This window comes from Glycine max, chromosome 4 (assembly GCF_000004515.6).
Source record: "Glycine max cultivar Williams 82 chromosome 4, Glycine_max_v4.0, whole genome shotgun sequence".
In the NCBI taxonomy this organism is placed as follows: Eukaryota; Viridiplantae; Streptophyta; class Magnoliopsida; order Fabales; family Fabaceae; genus Glycine; species Glycine max.
This window is the reverse complement of record NC_016091.4, coordinates 27792069-27814560: the sequence shown is the minus strand read 5'-3', so window position 1 is coordinate 27814560 and position 22492 is coordinate 27792069. Positions and strand designations below refer to the sequence as shown.

The 22492-nt window shown below is 39.5% G+C and overlaps 1 non-coding gene across 1 annotated transcript; it reads right to left on the bottom strand.

Moving 5' to 3' along the window:
- Positions 1-7847: 7847 nt before the first annotated feature.
- Positions 7848-7954, bottom strand: LOC113001533 (small nucleolar RNA R71). The gene has a single exon (XR_003266927.1). It is a non-coding gene; the product is annotated as a small nucleolar RNA R71 (small nucleolar RNA).
- Between the last annotated feature and the right edge of the window lie 14538 nt (positions 7955-22492).

The following is a 22492-nucleotide window of genomic DNA, read 5'->3' as shown; positions in this document are numbered from 1 at the left end:
TATCACTCATAAGAATGATGCATTTCAAGCATTTAGGAAACTTGCAAAAGTTATTCAAAATAAGAAAAATCTCAAAATTATATCTATTAGGAGTGATCATATGGGTGAGTTTGAAAATAAAGAATTTTATTTATTTTGTGAAAAGCATGGCATTGGACATAATTTTTCTGCACCTAGAACCCCTCAACAAAATGGAGTTGTTGAAAGGAAAAATAGGTCTTTGGAAGAAATTGCTAGAACCTTATTGAATGATACTCCTCTTCCAAAATACTTTTGGGCTGAAGCCGTTAATACAGCATGCTATATCATGAATAGGGCTTTAATAAGACCCATTTTAAAGGAAACTCCATATGAACTGTTTAATGGTTGAAAACCCAACATTTCACACCTTCATGTTTTTGGTTGCAAATGCTTTGTATTAAACAATGGAAAAGAAAACTTAGGAAAGTTTGATGCTAAGTCAGATGAAGGAATTTTCCTTGGTTATTCCTTGCATAGTAAAGCTTATAGAATATATAATAAAAGAACTATGACTATTGAAGAATCTATTCATGTTTCCTTTGATGAGTCTAATGTTATTTCTCCAAGAAAGGATATTTTAGATGACGTTGCAGAATCTTTAGAACAAATGCATATTCATGGACAAGATTTTAAAGGAAAAGGGAAAGGAAGCAATGAAGATCCTCCAGAAGAAGCCAAATCAAATGATGAACTTCCAAAAGAATGGAAAGCTTCAAAAGATCATCCCCTTGACAACATTATTGGTGATATCTCAAAAGGGGTAACAACTAGACATTCTCTTTAAAGATTTATGCAATAATATGGCTTTTGTGTCTATGATTGAACCTAAAAATATAAATGAAGCCATAATAGATGATCATTTGATAGTTGCTATGCAAGAAGAACTAAATCAGTTTGAGAGAAACAATGTGTGGGAACTAGTAGAGAAACCTGAAAACTACCTGTCATACCCTAATTTCGTCCAGGGACCATTGTTTGATGGCATGCAACCTTTATTTGACCGCTTCGAGGTACTTGGCACCCTTTGTTGCACAATACGTGAAGTTTTGTGACATGCCGGAGATCAAAAGGAAGCATTGTTACACAATCTGTGAGTTTCCGTAACATGTCGGAAATCAAAAGGAGGCGTTGTTACGCAATCTGTGAGGTTCCGTAACGTTCCGAAAGCCAAAAAAGGAGTAATTACGTGGCCCGTAAGGTCCCGTAACCTTACAGAAAGAAAACAAGTATCGTTACGAAATTCATAAAGTTTCGTAATGTTACGGAAAAAGAATCACCAAAAAAAGCAAAGGGGGTGTATTTAGTAAAAAAAGGGTGCAAATAGCAACCAGGCCCACTTGGGCCTTATAGGATGTTCCTCCAGAAGGCGGTTGCTTCTGGAGGAAGAAACCTGGCTCACCTGGGCGAGCTGGGTGGCAAGCTCCTCCCTTATTTTCCTATAAATAGGGGGAGGAATGGAGGAGAAAGGGGTTCAGCCCTTCTGGTACTTCGTAATCACTTACAATTAGTGAGGAAAATTGTTTCCATGAAGAAAATCCAAGCCGAGGCACTTCCGTAACGTTTCCGTGGGTGATTTCGCGAAGATTTTCAACCGTTCTTCGTCGTTCGTTCTTTTTCGTTCGTCGGTCTTCAACCGGTAAGTTCCCAAAATTGAACTTTTCAATTCATTCTATGTACCTTTGATGGTCCCCATTTGTTTCGCGTACTTTTATTCTCGTTTCATTTACTTTCCATACCCCCTTTTGACGTGCTTTAGTCATTTACTTAAGTGATTTTCTCGCCTAATCAAAAAATAAAATAAATTTCCACCGATCATTTGAATTGTAATATCCGTTAATTTCTGTTAAAATGAAATCCGATCGTTCGGTCATGCCGTAACCACGTTGGAAACCAAAAAGAGGTAAAATAATAATATAATAATCAAAAAATATCTTTTAGTAAAATAAACCAAAAAAAATCCATCGGACGTTTCTCTTTGGGATTTCTCTTTCTTAATTGGATTGACTAATAACTAAAGTGAAACTAAGGCTAAAATCAACTCGCAAAGTCAAGCTCGTCCGCAAAAAAAAATCACTAAAAAGGATTTTAAGGTTCGATACCTCAGTTTTTCTCACCAAGTAAAAATGGGTCATTTTAAGGTCCAACGCCTTAAAAGGACCTCCTTCCAAGTAAAAAGAATTGCTTGATTCGCCCTTTAGAAAGAACTACGTAGGTCTGATTTCCTCTTCGATGGAGGGTACGTTGGAGCAAGAGCCTCGCTTTTGTCGACCTCAAAAATTAAAAAAGAAATAAAAGTTTAAATACACAATTTCACATAATTCTAAATTTAAGGTTGTTGTCCTTTGGGACAAGCGTGAGAGGTGCTAATACCTTCCTCAAACGTAAATACAACTCCCGAATCTGGAATATTCTTCATGATCGGTTTCCTTCAGTTTTTCCGACGTTTTCCACAAATAAACGTTGGTGGTGACTCTGCGCATTTTTCTCCTTTGGAAGACGCACTCGTTAGCCTCGCCTCGCTCGCCCGCAAAAGGGTAGGTTGCGACAGTTGGCGACATCCCCGTGTTACGCTTTTGCACGTCTGCATCATGTTGTCACACATGCGTTGTATATTGGTCTCGTCTTTTGTCATGGGAAGCCGGAAGGTCCATATCACCTTCTTAACTACACACATAGGGCACTGCGTCCCCGAATGCGCAAGTAAGAAGAGATGATTTTCTGGGCTCTCGTGTCCGTAAATGCATTCATATCATGCATCGCATAAGCATCTCTTCAAGGCATCATAATGAACATATCGTTCCTGCATTTGTCTGTTATCATATTCCAGCATCACATTTTCCATGAGTCATTGCATCATCATATGCATTCAACATACTTTTTGTTCTACAAACTGCATACCTTTTGTTTTCATGCATGATCCTTGCATTTTCCTCTGCAAAACAAAAACAAAAAAAAAAAAGGAAGCATGAAAATTCACACTGCATTCTTAGTTGCATATGTTCGGTACCATGAGCCAACCATGTTGGGATCATAAACCCATTTCACTTAAAAACAAAATGATTGAACATGGTACCTAATGCATGGTTAACTAAGAAAAAATGTTTCTTCGGGCATCTCAATTTCATAATTACATTTTCCATGCATAGCATGCATATTCCCGAGTCTTTCATCCCTATGAAATGTTGTTGAAGTATTGGCGATCAAAATTGCCATTCCCTGGGTTATGGGGTTGAACCAAGCTCGTGCTTTTACGAAAAGGTTCATCAAGTCAAGTTTAAGTATGGAAGTAACCATCTTGCAAAAAATTGGGGCAAGAGATGGATCAAGTTACGTCATTGCTTCGTCTACTGCCAAACACGTTTAGGATTGTTGATATCCTTGTTACTTCCAGCTTCACCTTGACAAAGATGTCATGGACCATGTTGAAAATTTAAATTGATTCAACCCCATGTCCTGCGTAAAAATTCTCAATACTTCAACTATGCATCATTCGCATGCATCCATGTTTTTCATTGGTTGCATTGCTCATTGCATTCTTTCCTCGAAAAAAGAAAAAAAATGAATTTAATCATTGTTATAAAAAAGAAAAAAAAAACATGCTTTACAGTGCCCTTACTGAACCCGTGCTAGAGCTAGAGTAATGGGTAAAGCGGAGGAGGTACAAGAGAAGATGAAGGCCGACATGGAGGCCATGAAAGAGCAAGTGGCCACGATGATGGAGGCCATGATGAGCATGAGGAAGATAATGGAAGCCAATGCAGTTACAGTTGTCGCTACCAGCACTGTCGCTAAGGTGAACCCGATGCCCCCACCTGATCTCAACAAATGAATCATCCAACCTTAGATATGGTAGGCAAAGATTTGGGAAGTACGGGCGGCCCCCATGATGTGAAAATTCAAAACGAGCACGCCTTCCCGCCATATGGCTTGCCTCCCAACTATACACCACCCGATGTGGCATACACTCCCAATGAGGATGTCAATAACTCCACTCTCATGCTCATTGAGAGCCGACAACCTCATCATATACATGTCTCTCAACCCATGGGGGAGACACATGAAATAGCCCACCACAATCTAGCCGACTTTGAGCCTTGCCTCGGATATGCCACTGAAGGGAAAGCAGTTGATGGTATACCCCTGCGAAGCACTTTAGAGGGCCCTCAGTATCACCCCTAGTTACACCTCTTGCATTCCACAACAAGTAAAAACCCTCATGCTATGGCAGAAATGGAAAAGTTGGATCATCTAGAGGAAAGGCTCAGGGCCATTGAAGGAGGTGAAGATTATGCCTTTGCTAACCTAGGAGAGTTGTTCCTAGTACCCAATATCATCACCCCTCCCAAGTTCAAGGTGCTGGACTTTGACAAGTACAAGGGGACTACTTGCCCTAAGAACAATCTAAAGATGTATTGTCGGAAGATGGGGGCATATGTAAAAGATAAGGAATTGCTGATCCATTCCTTCCAAGAAAGTCTTACTGGGGTAGCTGTTACCTGGTACACTAACTTGGAACCTTCCCGAGTCCATGCTTGGAAGGACCTAATGGTTTCCTTCGTTAGGCAATGTTAGTATAATGGCTTCAGATAGGATGCAACTACAAAACATGTGCAAAAAGGGGGGCACAGATCTTTCAAAGAATACGCCCAAAGGTGGAGGGATCTGGCAGCCCAAGTGTTTCCCTCAATGACAAAGAAATAAATAATAACAATGATAGTAGACATATTACCAGTGTTCTATTATGGAAAATGGTGGGTTACACATCTTCAAGCTTTGCGGATTTGGTCTTCGCTGGCGAAATGATCGAAGTGGGTCTAAAAAGAGGCAAATCTGATCATCATGCTTTGATAAATGCAAAAAAAACTGGGGCAAATGAAGAGGATGAGAATGAGGGAGAAACCCATGTTGTGGCTGCCATTCCTATATGGACAAGTTTCCCACCAACCTAACAATGTCATTACTCAGCAAATAACAACACATCTCCTTACCCACCACCCAGTTATCCACAAAGGCCATCCCTAAATCAAACCACAAAACCCACCTACCACACGACCAATGCTAAACACCACCTTTAGCACAAACCAAAACACCAACCAAAAAGGGATTTTGCAGCAAAAAGCCTGTAGGATTCACCCCAAAATTCTGGTGTCATATGCTAACTTGCTCCCATATCTACTCGACAATTCAATGGTTGCCATAACCCTTGTTAGGTTTCCTCAACCTCCATTTTTCCGAGGATACGACTCGAACGCAACGTATGCTTGTCATGGAGAAGCCCCGGGACATTTGATGTGCCATCATTTTCTTCTATTTTCTAAACCCTTTTTGCACCATTTTAATTACTGATTGGTCTTAATTGTCAATTAATTAGGCAGTTTTATTATTTTGGCTCATTTAGCTAATTTGATGTTTTTAATCTAATTTCAGGAATTAATGAAACATTGGGCTTAATCCGAATTTTGGTTCTGGACATGAAGATGGAAAATAAAGCAGCGCTTACATTAGTTACTTTCTAATTAGGAAATTTCGCAATTTTATTTTATGTGGTTCAGTGTTTATTTCATTTTGGGCCAGAGTATTGTAATAGGGCCCAGTAACTTTGAGTGACTCTTTTTAAATAGCAGCCTTGGGATTTGTGCAAGGCTATTCTGTTAAGCTATTTTATTATTCAGAGCTTTTGTTTTAGGTCTTTACGTTTTTCTGTTCTAAGGCTACTATTTTCGTTCTTAATGCAATTTTCCGTTTTCTGCTTCTAATTACAATTTCGTTCTTGCTTCTTCTTCTACTTTCATTTACGTTTCTGTTTCATTTACATTTCTGTTCATTTACGTTTCTGCTTCATGTTTCATTTGCGTTTTCCGTTTGAATCTATGGAAGGCTAGTTTTTCTGGTGTTGTTTCCTTTTGAGGACAAAGCCCAACTCTCTTTGAGGTTTCATTTGTAATGTGGTTTCCTGGCAGTTTTCCCTTCACCAGTTATCCCAAATTCGTGAACATTAATCAGTGCACGCTTCGTGTTTGATTAATTGTCTCTGAGCCTAACTTGCGTTCATGCTTAATGGACGAAGGGCTAACTGGTGTTTGTGGTGCCTAATCACGTATTGACAACCCTAAGTTGATTTTCGCTTAGTAAATTGAAATAGGGTTGGATTAAGTGGTTGACTGTTAGGGACGAATTCTCCATAACCCAGGATAAGAGAATGGCTTCTGAATCAGAGGAAACAACCCGTTTTTAATATTAGTAGTTTCATATTCTAGTTTACTTGTTCTGCTCTTTAATCACAAAACAAACAACCCCCCCCCCCAATCGTTACTGTTACTGCGCAAGTATATTATGAACATTTGGTTTGTCATTGCTCGTTGGGAAACGACCTAGGATCACTTCCTAGTTACTGCATTTTCATATTTATTTGATTCGGGTACGGACTCGATCAAATTTGGCGCCGTTGCCGGGGAGCAGTGTCCAAAGGTTCATAATAGCTAGCGTTGTGTGTTTAATTCTTTCGTGTTTTATGTTTAATTGTTAGTATTGTGTTAGTGTTGTTTAGTGTTCTGGTATTTTGTTTAGTGTGTGTTCTGTTTCAGTTTTCTTATTAAGCGTTTTGCTGTGAATAGTATTTTGTGACGGACTTAGCGACCACTTTTGCTTGCGGCAAAACAGAGTAGTAGTAGAAATCAAGTAGAGACGGATTTTAGCGACCACCCATGCTGAATTATTTGAGATTTTTTTTTAGTAGCTAGGGTTGTTATTTTTGGCTGAATTTTTTTTTGGTAACTTCTTTTAATCCATATTTTGTGGGAAAAATAGCTAGAGCCTTTAGTTTGGTCAGATTTGAAAGTTCCAAAAAAGTAGCAAATTTTGTGTTTGTCAAAACTTCAAACGGCCATAACTTTTGCTCCGGTTATCAGAATCACAATTATTATATATGTATTTGGGGTAGAAAAAATTTCCTACGCTGTGGAGCCGGCTGAGGTCTCCATCGTCCAAAAAAAGTGATTCTGTCAAAAGTTTTTTATTTTTCAAGTTTTATTCACTTATTTTTCTCAACCTACCATTTTTAGCTTCCATAGTTAGACCTTGAATTTTGGTCTGAAATTTTTTGTGCTATCTTTTAATCATTTTATAAGGTTGCTCACAAAATTTCAAGTCATTTGGATATCATTTGAGGGTAGCTGTAGTTCAAACCTACACCTTTATTTACATGACAAGGCAGCTAGTTGTGCATGCTGAATGTAGTGTATAACTAGAGGAAATTCATCTGACTTACAACCCTTTGATCCTGAGATAGATAGGACATTTCATAGATTAGTTAGGCATCATTTTATACCTTTTGATCATTCTGAGCATTCCATTACTGGTGAATCTGTGCATTCTGTTATTGGTGATTTTGAACATCCTGATTTTGAGCATTATAATTTTGAACATTCTGATTTTGAACATTCTGAGAACATGGCACAACCTCCCACCCGTGAGAGGACTCTAAGGGAAATGGTTGCACCTGATTTCACCTACGAAAGCTTGTGCATCCAATACCCTGATGAGGATGTCCCATATGTTCTTAAAACTGGACTGATCCATTTGCTTCCAAAGTTTCATGGCCTTGCAGGTGAAGACCCGCACAAACATTTGAAACAATTTCATATTCTCTGCTCCACCATGAAACCCCCAGATGTCCAAGAGGATCACATATTTCTGAAGGCTTTTCGTCATTCATTAGAGGGAGTGGCAAAGGACTGGCTGTATTACCTTGCTCCAAGGTCCATCACGAGCTGGGATGACCTTAAGAGAGTATTCTTGAAAAAAATTTCCCTGCTTCCAGGACCACAACCATCAGGAAGGATATCTCAGGTATTAGACAACTCAGTGGAGAAAGCCTATATCAGTACTGGGAGAGATTTAAAAAACAATGTGCCAGTTGCCCCCACCATCAGATTCAATAGCAGCTTCTTCTCCAATATTTTTATGAAGGACTCAATAATATGGAGAGAAGTATGATAGATGCTGCCAGTGGTGGAGCCCTTGGAGACATGACTCCTGCTGAAGCCAGAAATTTAATTGAGAAGATGGCTTCCAACTCCCAGCAGTTTAGCGCCAGAAATGATGCCATAGTCATTAGAGGAGTGCATGAGGTAGCTACAAACTCAGCTACATCATCTGAGACTAAGAAGCTTGAAGGCAAACTGGATGCATTGGTTAACTTGGTAACCCAGCTGGCCTTGAATCAGAAATCTGTACCTGTCGCAAGGGTTTATGGTTTGTGCTCCTCTGTTGACCACCATACAGACCTTTGCCCTTTCATGCAGCAACCTAGAGCAATTGAGCAGCCCGAAGCTTATGCTGCAAACATTTACAATAGACCACCTCAACCTCAGCAACAAAATCAACCACAGCAGAACAATTATGACCTCTCCAGCAACAGATACAACCCTGGATGGAGGAATCACCCTAATCTCAGATGGTCTAGCCCTCAACAGCAACAACAACAGCCTGCTCCTTCCTTCCAAAATGTTGTTGGCCCAAGCAGACCATACATTCCTCCACCAATCCAACAACAACAGCCCCAGAAATAGCCAACAGTTGAGACCCCTCCACAACCTTCCCTCGAAGAACTTGTGAGGCAAATGACTATGCAGAACATGCAGTTTCAGCAAGAGACCAGAGCCTCCATTCAGAGCTTAACCAATCAGATGGGACAATTGGCTACCCAGTTGAATCAACAACAGTCCCAGAATTATGACAAGCTGCCTTCTCAAGCTGTCCAAAATCCCAAAAATGTCAGTGCCATTTCATTGAGGTCGGGAAAGCAGTGTCAAGGAACTCAACCCGTAGCACCTTCCTTATCTGCAAATGAACCTGCCCAACTTCACTCTAACCCAGAAAAAGGTAATGACAAAAATTTACCTAACAATTTCTGTGCAGGTGAATCTTCCACTGGCAATTCTGATTTGCAGAAGAAGCACATCCCTCCTCTTCCATTCCCTCCAAGAGTAGTTTCCAACAAAAAAATGGAAGAGGCAGAGAAAGAGATCTTGGAAACATTTAGAAAAGTAGAGGTAAACATACCTCTGCTGGATACAATAAAGAAAATTCCAAGATATGCTAAATTCTTGAAGGAGTTGTGCACTAATAAGCGGAAGCTTAAAGGAAGTGAACGAATTAGCATGGGTAGAAATTTCTCCGCATTGATTGGTAAATCTGTTCCCCAAATTCCTGAAAAATGTAAAGATGCAGGTACATTCAGCATACCTTGTATTATAGGGAATAGTAAGTTCGAGAATACCATGCTAGATTTAGGAGCTTCTGTTAGTGTTATGCCTCTGTCTATTTTTAATTCTCTATCTCTAGGTCCCTTGCAGTCAACTGATGTGGTGATTCATTTAGCTAATAGAAGTGTTGCATATCCTGTTGGGTTTATAGAAGATGTCTTGGTTCGAGTTGGTGAACTAATTTTCCCTGTTGATTTTTATATTTTGAATATGGAGGATGGATTTTCTCAAAGATCAGTTCCCATCATTCTAGGCAGGCCCTTTATGAAAACTGCTAGAACTAAGATAGATGTATATGCAGGCACACTATCCATGGAGTTTGGTGATATAACTGTTCATTTTAACATTCTGGATGCTATGAAATACTCATCTGAAGATCTTTCTGTATTTCGTGCTGAAATAATTGACCATGTTGTTGATGAATACATGACTGATCTTTACTCTAATCTGCATGCCTCTCACTCTTCATGCATTGAGTTTGAAATTGTACTTGATCATATGTATGAATTTGATGCTGAGAGTGAATCTGAAAGTGATATTGATTGCATGTCTGGTGGTGGTGTTTACCTCTTGAGATTGATTTTATAGAGTCAGATAGGACTAACCATGTTTCAGGAAGTACATATACCTCTGACTTTCTATATGAGGTACAGGCTGAGAAACCATCTCCTTCTACCACTATCCAGCCGACCACACCAGAATTGAAGCCTCTGCCATCAAATTTAAAATACGCTTACTTGGATGATAGCAAGAGTTTTCTAGTGATTATACCTGCCTCCCTTGCTGATGAGCAAGAGGAGAAGTTGTTGTCTGTTCTCAAGAAGCATAAGAAGGCTATAGGCTGGACCCTAGCTGACATTCCTGGTATTAGCCCATCCACATGTATGCATCGAATAAATTTAGAGGATGGAGCTAAACCAGTAAGACAGCCACAGAGAAGACTCAACCCGGTGATTCTTGATGTAGTGAAGAAGGAGATAACCAAGCTTTTGCAAGCTGGAATCATTTATCCTATCTCCGACAGCCAATGGGTGAGTCCCGTCCAGGTAGTCCCGAAGAAGACCGGCCTCACAGTGATAAAAAATGAGAAGGAGGAGCTGATTCCTACTCGGGTGCAGAATAGTTGGAGAGTCTGCATTGACTATAGGAGGCTGAACCAGGTTACCAAAAAGGACCATTTTCCCCTGCCATTCATTGACCAGATGCTTGAATGCCTGGCAGGTAAATCCCACTACTGTTTCCTTGATGGTTTTTCTGGTTATATGCAAATTACTATTGCTCCTGAGGATCAGGAAAAGACCACATTCACCTGCCCCTTCGACACTTTTTCCTATAGGAGGATGCCTTTCGGCCTGGGCAATGCCCCTAGTACCTTCCAGTGGTGCATGATTAGTATTTTCAGTGATTTTTTAGAAAATTGCATAGAGGTGTTTATGGATGATTTCACTATATACGGATCCTCTTTTGATGGTTGTTTGGATAGTTTGGAAAAAGTTTTGAATAGATGCATTGAAACTAACCTTGTTCTAAATTTTGAAAAATGTCATTTTATGGTTGAGCAAGGTATAGTTTTAGGCCACATTATTTCCAATAAGGGTATTGAAGTAGATCCTGCAAAAATTTCTGTTATTTCACAATTGCCTTACCCCTCTTGTGTGCGAGAGGTGCGATCTTTTCTTGGTCATGCAGGATTCTACAGGCGCTTTATAAGGGACTTTAGCAAAGTAGCCCTTCCACTGTCCAACTTGTTGCAAAAGGAGGTGGAGTTTGACTTTAATGACAGATGCAAAGAGGCTTTTGATTGCCTCAAAAGAGCGCTGACTACCACCCCCATCATCCAGGCACCCGATTGGACAGCCCCTTTTGAGCTTATGTGTGATGCATCAAATTATGCATTGGGGGCTGTCCTTGCTGAGAAAATTGATAAATTGCCCAGGGTGATATATTATGCTTCTAGGACTTTAGATGCTTCCCAAGAGAATTATACTACTACTGAGAAAGAGCTTCTAGCCATAGTTTTTGCTCTTGAAAAATTTCGATCTTATTTGCTTGGTACCCGCATTATTGTTTATACTGACCATGCAGCTCTAAAGTACTTGTTGAAGAAGGCTGATTCTAAGCCTAGGTTGATCCGATGGATGCTCTGGCTCAAAGAGTTTGACTTGGAGATCCGTGATAGGAGCGGAGCACAAAATCTAGTTGCTGATCATTTGAGTCGGATCAAACGTGTATCAGATGCGGATTCACCCATTCGGGATGATTTCCCGGATGATCATTTGTATATATTGTATAGTATTTTTGACTCTCTTTCTACTCCCTGGTTTGCTAACATTGTCAATTATTTAGTTGCCTCTGTTTTTCCTCCCTTAGCATCTAAGGCCCAAAAAGATAAAATTAAAAGTGATGCTAAGCATTTTATTTGGGATGACCCCTACTTGTGGAAATTATGCAGTGATCAGGTAATTAGACGATGCATTCCAGATCATGAGACTGACTCAGTCCTACAGTTCTGTCATTCTTTCGCACCAGGAGGTCATCTGGGTGTTCAAAGTACATCTCGCAAAGTGCTTGATTGTGGTTTTTATTGGCCCACCATCTTTAAAGATGCGTGGAAGATCTACAGCACTTGTGAGCAGTGTTAGAGAGCAGGAAATACACTTACATGGCGACAACAAATGCCTCAACAACCTATGCTATTCTGTGAGGTGTTTGATGTCTGGGGTATAGATTTCATGGGCCCTTTTCCTGTCTCTTTTGGTTATGTTTACATTCTCCTTGTAGTTGACTGTGTTTCAAAATGGGTGGAAGCCAAGCCCACTAGAACTAATGATGCTAAAGTTGTTGCAGACTTTGTCAGGTCTAATCTGTTTTGCAGGTTTGGAGTACCTAAAGCAATTGTTAGTGATCAAGGAACCCATTTTTGCAACAGAACAATGCATGCCCTGCTTAAAAAGTATAGGGTGGTACACAGGGTATCCACACCATACCACCCCCAGACCAATGGACAGGCAGAAATTTCTAACCGGGAAATCAAGAGAATTTTAGAGAAGATTGTGCAGCCAAGCAGGAAAGATTGGAGTACCAGGCTTGATGATGCTCTCTGGGCACATCGGACTGCCTACAAAGCACCCATAGGAATGTCTCCTTATCGGGTTGTCTTTGGAAAGGCATGTCATCTTCCAGTGGAAATTGAGCACAAAGCTGACTGGGCAGTGAAGACTTGCAACTTCTCTATGGATCAAGCTGGTGAGGAAAGAAAGTTGCAACTGAGTGAGTTAGATGAAATCCGCCTAGAAGCCTACGAGAATGCCAAGTTCTACAAAGAAAAGACCAAGAAGTTCCATGATAGCATGATAGTTAAGAAGGACTTCATGGTGGGGCAAAAAGTGCTATTGTATAATTCTAGGCTTGGACTTATGAGTGGTAAGTTGAGGTCTAAGTGGATTGGTCCTTTTGTTGTTACTAATGTTTTTCCTTATGGTACAGTTGAGATCAAAAGCGACTCCACAAACAAGAGCTTCAAGGTCAACGGCCATCGACTTAAGCCATTCCTCACAAACCCTTCTTTAGTGGACGTAGTGGTGGAAGAGACTTCCTTACTCCACCCTACTCTTCCTCTACCATGACTTAGGGAGTTCTTCTCTTCCTTATCTCCTTCCTTGCTTTTATTACACTTGTCCGATTCTATTTGATGATTTAATTGTTTTTAATCTCTTAATTGTGCTACATTGAGGACAATGTGTTGTTTAAGTATGGAGGGGGAGTGTTCTTTGGTTTTTGTTAGTTTTGTTGGTTTTGTTAATTTGTTAGTTGTGTTAATTTGTTAATGTTGTTAGTTTCGTCAGATTTTAGTTTAATATTTTGGGTCAATTCTGTGCGCATGTACGACTTTGCATGTTTTTCTTTGAATCATAGGATATGTTCAAGAAATGGGTAATTGTTTTGAAAATAAAAGTTTTTGACATTTTGTGACTTGAAATCTTTGATTCTCCTCTACATGTCATGATAGTTTTGAAAGCTCAATTTGGAAGTGATGAGTTTACCTTTGTGAGAATTTGAGCCATCCATCATCATAATCATTTGGTGTGTTTTGCCCCATTGATTGCTTGCACAATAGCCTTGGCTTGATTCTTGCTGATGCTTCCTAATTCACATGCAAATTTGGATATGATTGAGGCAATTTTGTTCTTATAAGCTTCTAGCCAAATAGACTTACCTTGACTTAATTCCTTTGATAGCCCTTTTGAGCCTTGTTTCCCTTTCCTTGTTTTGAAGCTCATTACAAGCCTTAAGTGAAAAACCATGATATCACCATATCCTTAAGGAATTTTGGAGCTTTGGAATTGTTTTGGGAATAAGTGTGGGGGTTTTTGTTTCATTGATTAACATGTTTTGTTGGCCATGCTTCATGATATATTTTGAGCCATACTTGATGTACATTGCATATTGGTTAAATGTTGGACATGTTGAATATGATGTTGTTTCTCAAAGGCTACAGAGTAAAAAAAAATTATAAAAAAAAATCGAAAAAGAAGAAGAAAAGCAGTAAAGTTGAGTGAATAAGATCTTAAATGACAAAAGAATGATGAGACTCTTGGTTCTACTCTTTATGTTTAAATTTTATCTTTACTTCTTTTATGTTTTCTTATTATGCACTTATTCCCCATTGCTCCTCTATTCCTTTGGGATTCAGCCACTTATTCCATATTTTTCCATACCTTGTCCTTGGCCCCATTACAACCTTAAAAGACCTTTTGATTCTCATGTGCTTGTGTTTATGGGTTGATTTTCAATTTTAGAATCTTGCCAAGTTTATGTGGTGTTTGTTTTCATGGGTGCTTTGAGGGTAAATAGTAGCCTAAACATTTGAGAGATAGAGTGTATATCTTGTGAGGCTTTATCACTTTTCATTCTTGAGCTGATTAACTATTTTGCCATGATTGGGTTGCTTGGATGATTTTCATGAATGTCTTGACTTTTCGGATATCCTTATGTTAGATGTTACCCATTCCTTTCATTCCTTGATGTTCATTGAGAAATATGTGAATGTTTTCGTTTGCCTCTCTTTGATATCCTTGGATTTTGTTCTTTGTTTCATTTTGCCCAGGAGTGCAAAAAGCTAAGTATGGGGGGTTTTGATGTGCCATCATTTTCTTCTATTTTCTAAACCCTTTTTGCACCATTTTAATTACTGATTGGTCTTAATTGTCAATTAATTAGGCAGTTTTATTATTTGGGCTCATTTAGCTAATTTGATGTTTTTAATCTAATTTCAGGAATTAATGAAACATTGGGCTTAATCCGAATTTTGGTTCTGGACTTGAAGAGGGCAAATAAAGCAGCGCTTACCTTAGTTAATTTCTAATTAGGAAATTTCGCAATTTTATTTTATGTGGTTTAGTGTTTATTTCTTTTGGGGCCAGAGTATTGTAATAGGGCCCAGTAACTTTGAGTGACTCTTTTTAAATAGCAGCCTTGGGATTTGTGCAAGGCTATTCTGTTATGCTATTTTATTATTCAGAGCTTTTGTTTTAGGTCTTTACGTTTTTCTGTTCTAAGGCTACTATTTTCGTTCTTAATGCAATTTTCCGTTTTCTGCTTCTAATTACAATTTCGTTCTTGCTTCTTCTTCTACTTTCATTTACGTTTCTGTTTCATTTACATTTCTGTTCATTTACGTTTCTGCTTCATGTTTCATTTGCGTTTTCTGTTTGAATCTATGGAAGGCTAGTTTTTCTGGTGTTGTTTCCTTTTGAGGATGAAGCCCAACTCTCTTTGAGGTTTCGTTTGTAATGTGGTTTCCTGGCAGTTTTCCCTTCACCAGTTATCCCAAATTCGTGAACATTAATCAGTGCACACTTCGTGTTCGATTAATTGCCTCTGAGCCTAACTTGTGTTCATGCTTAATGGACGAAGGGCTAACTGGTGTATGTGGTGTCTAATCACGTATTGACAACCCTAAGTTGATTTTCGCTTAGTAAATTGAAATAGGGTTGGATTAAGTGGTTGACTGTTAGGGACGAATTCTCCATAACCCAGGATAAGAGAATGGCTTCTGAATCAGAGGAAACAACCCGTTTTTAATATTAGTAGTTTCATATTCTAGTTTACTTGTTCTGCTCTTCAATCACAAAACAAACAAACCCCCCCCCCCCCAATCGTTACTGTTACTGCGCAAGTATATTATGAACATTTGGTTTGTCATTGCTCATTGGGAAACGACCTAGGATCACTTCCTAGTTACTGCATTTTCATATTTATTTGATTCGGGTACGGCCTCGATCAGCATTCGATTGAGCACTGTATGACCTCGAAGCGTAAGGTGCAAGGTCCAATTGATGCGGGCTGGCTGAAATTTGAGGAGAATCGCATGTAAATCCCAACATTGACAAGCGACACCACACATGGGGCAATTTTGAAAGCTATTGTTAGATGTCTCTAATGACTCATCAGGATTTTCAAGTTTATGCCACAGTTACAACGCTAAATAAATGGATAAATCTGACATCTTTGTCCCTCATCCTCTCGTAATTACATCTTTGCTTCCACTGGAATGTGGGTGCAAGCCATTGGTTTGTTTGCTCGAGCGACATGCGCTCCTGAGTGCTGACTTCCAAGACCGTTCAATCAGAGATTACTCGTCTTGCACGTTGGTGCGGGTGCCGTAAAACAATGAGTAAAGTTCAAAACAAATAAGTTTCAAAATAAAAATAAATAAAATAAAAAAAGAGTTCAAAAAAGAAAAAAAAAAGAATTTGATTGACTGTGTTTTCAAGACGTTCATGTGACCTCATTTTATCATTCCGGAAAGTTTGTCTTTTTAGAGAGAAGTGAGTTATCAAGAATAGGATGTTGGACAAATGGCCTCAGTTATCTTAAGAAGGGGGGGGGGGGTTGAATTAAGATACAAAGACTATTCCCCAATTAAACTTTCACTCTCTCTTTTTGGATTAACAATGCACCCTTATCATGAATTACTCAGAAGACAATTCAAAATAAACTTCTTTAAAGCAAAAGATAAATAGCAATAAATAAAAGAAGTTTAATGGAAGAGAGGAATGCAAACTTGATTTATTTTGGTTCGGCCACTTCCCGTGCCTACGTCCAGTCCTCAAGCAACCCACTTGAGATTTTTCACTCTCTTTGTAAAACTCCTTCTACAAAGTCTGAACCACACAAGGACAACCCTTCCCTTGTGTTCAAGAATCCTCTACGACAAGAGACCCATGGTCTCTTAGTCCCTTTTCAGAAATTAGAAGAAGAGAAGAAGAAATCTCTCTTAAAAGAGATAGATTGTACAATGAAGATCAATCAAAATTCCTTATTGAATATACAAGTGGTTGACCAAGAAATCTTTTTGAGAGGATAAGACAGTTCAGTTCAGAAAAACTCTTAATCTTTTGATAGGATAAAACTTTTTGGGCAATGAAGACTCTCTTTAAATTTGTGTTTCCAAGTCACCTTTGATGGCCATTCATAAACCATTTGAATAGATGTGACTCTTGGAAATTATTTTCTGAAAATCCCCTCTGGTAATCGATTACAAGACTTGTGTAATCGATTACTGGCTTTAAAATTTGAATTAAAACGTTCAATAAACTGCTGGTAATCAATTACCATCCATGTGTAATCAATTACACATTATAAATTTTGAATTTGTAGTGACTGTTATAAACATTTTCAGCTGCTGGTAATCGATTACCAGAGAGTAAATCTCAATTTGAAATGATTTAGATAGAATTCTTTGGCCAAACCTTTTGCTTTTTTCAATTTGGAAACTTCTTCCTAATATTCTAGAGATCAACTTGATCATATATCTTGATTTTCTTGGATTCTTGTCTTAGAAGCACTTGATCCTTTGGCATCATCAAAACATCAAAACATCTTGCTTCTACATAGGAGTCATTTGACTTAATCCATCAACTGAAAAAATCCTTAAACTATTTCTCATCCTTGGAAAATTCTTTTTGCAAGAATCAACTGCTTCTTTCATTCTTCCTCACTACGAGGTTGTGAAAACAAGACAACGATGGTTACCTCATAGCCCTACACTGGGGCAATGAAAGGCACCATGCATAAACCTCAAGCGAACCTAGGGGCAGATTAAAAGTTCTCACCCAATAGGTTCCCTGCTACAAGGTCATGATGAAAGAAAACGATTGGTACCTCAAAGCCTTACACTGGGGCAATGAGGGGCACTGTGCATGCGCCTCAAGTGAACATAGGGGCAGATAAAAAATTCTCACCCGTCGATGTTTTTAAACAAAAAAAAGGGGGGGGGGACAAACCCTAGAATTTCAATGGATTGATTAAACGTCAAACGGCTCCATTGCCGTCACTCCAAAATGGTCAAGTGACTAAATCAAACAGAACATACACTCTGAGGGAGTTCACGGAGAGATTTGCAAAAAATAGGATGAGGTTGCATGAATTATCACCTCTTTCAAAAGGACAGTCAATCTTTGTTTTCCACAAAAAAAAAATTAAATCAAAATCAAAATCACAAAATAGGGAAAGAATGTCATGAACATTGTACAACTTTCCAATACATTTCATTGTTGCATATGAAGTCTGCATTTACCACATTTCAAGACAAAGGTTGCACGCATCTGCATCCCTAAAAATCATGTTAAATGCATAGATTTCTTACCTCTAATCTCCAATCTTGTGAATTTGGGAAGACCGGCCCTCTCGATGAGCCGATCTCTTGCTTTCTCATAAGGGTGGACCCTTGGGTACTAGTACCCTCACTTTTAGAGGACTACACGTCCTCACCATCAGAGGACTACATGTCCTCTCCTTCAGAGGGCTACACGTCCTCGCCTTCAGAGGGCTACATGCCCTCGCCTTCAGTTGGCTACACGCCCTTGCCTTTAGAGGACTGCACGTCCTCGTCTTCAAAGGGCGACACGTCCTCAACTTCAGAGGGCTGCACGCCCTCGCCTTTAGAGAGCTATGCGTCCTCACCTTTAGTGGGATACATATCCACATCTTAAGACAATTTAAGGTCCTCTGACCTTAAATGCTTAACCGAGACTTGAGCTCCCGGTTAAGGGGCCAGTAATTTCCTTTTATCAGTTCCTGGGCCACCCCCGGATATTGGAAGGCGACCAACTGTGCGAGCACATCCAGACAGGGAGGCTATTATGCAGCTGCTATGCATACCGGGGCAAGATTTCACCCGTACCGCTGCAAAGAGACGAGTGCGGATCATGTGCACCAACATGACCACTCTTACACATATATAGATGACGTTGCTACTTAGCAACATTCTGCCTAGGGACCGCAATGCCGATCTCCCCCTACGAAAGTATCGGCTGGTCTGTGCCATTCCGACATAGGTAAGTATGCATGTGGCTAAACTGATTTCTAATGTCATCCACTATTTGTAGGGATCGTGCCCACAAGACACCCAGTGGACCCAGAGGAGCCCAACAGGGCCCTGGGGTTTCCAGCTCTGGTTGTGGGCCTCTGTCAGTCCTACAGGGCTCCCGTCCCCCCAGCAAGTTCATGCCATCGTGACATAGGTAAGTATGCACATCTCTCAACTGAGTTCTGATGCCATCTATTGTTTGTAGGGATCACACCCGCAAGACACCCAGTGGACCTGAAGAAGCCCATCAGGGCCCTGGGGTTTCCAGCTCTGGTTACGGGCCTCTGTCAGTCTTATAGGGTGCCCGTTCCCCCCAGCAAGGTCACGCCATCATGACATAGGTAAGGATGCATGTGGCTAAATCGGTTTCTGATGTCATATATTGTTTGCAGGGATCGCGCCCGCAAGACACCCAGTGGACCCGAAGAAGTCCAATAGGGTCCTAGGGTTTCTAGCTCTGATTATGGACCTCTGTCAGTTCTACGGAGTGCCCGTCGCCCCTAGCAAGGTCATGCCATCATGACATAGGTAAGTATGCATATCGCTCAACTGATTTCTGATGTCATCTATTGTTTGCAGGGATCGCACCCGCAAGACACCCAGTGGACCCGAAGAAGTCCAACAGGGTCCTAGGGTTTCCACCTCTAATTATGAACCTCTGTCAGTTCTACAGAGTGCCCGTCGCCCCCAGCAAGGTCATGCCATCATGACATAGGTAAGTATGCAGATCGCTCAACTGATTTCTGATGTCATCTATTGTTTGCAGGGATCACGCCCACAAGACACCCAGTGGACCCGAAGAAGTCCAACAGGGTCCTAGGGTTTCCAGCTCTGATTACGGGCCTCTGTAAGTTCTACGAAGTTCCCGTCGCCCCCAGCAAGTTCATCAGGCCCCCTATTAACCGGGCTTTCATCAAGAAGTACTGCGCCCCCAGGCAGGCGCAAGGCGAAACACCACAGCAGCCTGGGGATGGCCGGCAGCGGGCAACAAATGCACTATCGCCACCTTTAGAGTTCACCTCAGCTCATCCACAAAAAGGTTAGAGCGTTTCCTACAACCCGTGGCCAACCAGCAGGTGACCAAGTCCAAAGCCAAAGGAAAGCAAAGTACTAGGTCCGTGACCGACAAGTCATAAGGCGTCCAGCTCAAGACATTAAAGAAGCATTACTAGGAGGTAACCTAGTAACTTTTAAGTTTCTGCTTGTTATTTGATCACCTTTTGTTTCTCAAGTCATAGTAGGACACACCTAGTTGCTAATAATCCTAGGAATTTAAATAAAACAAGCACAAGCTCGGAAGGTAGTCATACCTCACAAAATATATATATATATATATATATATATATATGTGTGTGTGTGTGTGTGTGTGTGTGTGTTTAGGCAGCAAGATACCTTAGATATGCATGCATATAGCAAAAAGATATCTCACAAAATATATATGTATGTTTAGGTAGCAAGATACCTTGGATATGCATGTATATAACAAACATACCTCACAAAACATATATATGTATGTTTAGGTAGCGAGATACCATGGATGTGCATGTATATAGCAAAAATATCTCACAAAATATATATATGTATGTTTAGGTAGCAAGATACCTTGGATGTGCATGTATATAGCAAAAATATCTCAAAAAATATATATATGCATGTTTAGGTAGGAAGATACCTTAGATATGCATGTACATAGCAAAAATATCTCACATATATATATATATATATATATATATATATATATATATATATATATATATATATATATATATGTATGTATGTATGTTTAGGTAGCAAGATACCTTGGATGCGCATGTATATAGCAAAAATACCTCACAAAAATATACACATGTTTAGGTAGCAAAATACCTCATGAAAAAAAAAACAACAAAAACAAAAACAAAAAGAGAACAAAAATATATCTTTCAGCTGAAAAGCCAACATGCTTTTGAAGAGAAATAACTTCCAGCTTTTCTTTGAAAAAAGATTCACTGATCATAACCAGTTTTTTGAAAGAAAAAAAATGTGTGTATACACCTGAAGGGTGAATGCTGTGAAAATTTTCCCAAACACCGCAAAATAGACTCGGATGAATGCATGAATTGATAAAAGAACATATTTTGGAAACATTGGTTGACTTAAATAGGGAAAATGAATCCTGAGCCCTAGTGTCACATGACCATAAAAACATAATGCTTGAGTGTCCACATGGGTGCATGCATGACCAGTTTTGCATAAAATTTCCTAATCATCATTGTTGCATGTGTATCATGGAAATAATGTGGGACATCCCCTTTATCCCCGAACCACTGGCCAAACCCTGACATATATCATGACCAGCCATTCTACAAGCCTTGAGCCGAAATCCCAACTTACCATAAACCTTGACCCAGGGTGAGAATGTCAATCCCTACCCTCGAAAGAAAAAAAAAAGAGGAAAATTCCCAATCAAAGAGTGGGAGAAAGCGAAAAAGAAAGAAAATTCCCAATCAAAAGAGTGGGAGAAAGCAAAAAAAATAGAAAGAAAATTCCTAGTCAAAGAGTGGGAGAAAGCAAAAAAGAAAGAAAATTCCCGATCAAGGATTGGAAGAAAACAGAAGAAATATGCAGAAAGGTCTTTGGACCAAACAATATCTGAACAATACAGAATTGTCACCAAGTAAACATAAAAGAAAGGAAACCATGACCTAAAGTGGTCCTCTCCCTTTGATTGCCAACCAAAATCATGTGCGTCGGTGACTTGTTCGCCTCACACTAAACAAAAACAGAAAAGGAAAAGGCCAAAAACACTCAAAGCCAAATTTCCCACCAAGAAAACAAACCATTCCCAAGAAAAAAGTCCCATTGATCCATGATCACGCATGTAATCTTTGATTTGATAGGAAATAATTTGCAAAATCAAGTCATGACATATCTATGGTTCGGAATTAGGATAAAACACTTACATGTGTACGATTGATACACTTTGAGTGATTTTCTTCTATTTTTGTTGAACCCAGTGCTTCCTCTAAATGGTCATTTAGAAACGAAATGCTAACATCCAAAATCTCTTTTACGATTATGAGAAAATTTCATCAGCATATTCTCCTTCCCCGATAGACCCATTGTTTTTCATCCAAAAAGCATATGTTGCTCTGATCAGTTGGAAGTTTTCTCTCTTTACTAAAGCATGTTCGCATTTTAGGGAAGAAAACACCGAGACTATTTTTAGTCTCACAGTTATCAAGAACTATGAAGGTCTGAGTTCCTCATCACAAATTGAGGATACATAGGAGCAAAAACCCTGCTTTTGTCGACCACCCCACCTTTTGTTACCGTGACCCAAGAGTCTGGTGGCATGCGGAACCACATGACCGTGGGATCCCCAAATTCATATGTTCCATCATTTACCATTTGTATGTTATCTTGTTTCTATGACTTGAGGGACTAACATTTGTTTTTGTTGTTTTTTTTTCGATTGTCCTTTGTTTTGTGCATACATTTTGTTTGGACTGTCGCGTTAGTGCTTACTTCGTTATTGTCGATAATGTTTGTTGAAATTTCGAAACCTTGTAGAGTTCTCCTTTAGGAACATCGTCCTAAAAATAAAGCGAACAAAAATCATGATAACACCAAGAATTGAAAAAGAAAGAGGCGTTGTGAACAAATGTCATGCCTATATATATAAAGAAAATAAAAGAGTTTTTTATATGTAAAAAGTGTATGGAAAGATTTTGTGTGTGTGTAAATAATGTGTGACAAGAAATTCTCGTGTGTGAAGCAACGAGTGTATATAAAGAAATTTTTGTATAAACCACGAGTGTGTATTGAAGAAACAAAAAAGAAATCTTTGAAC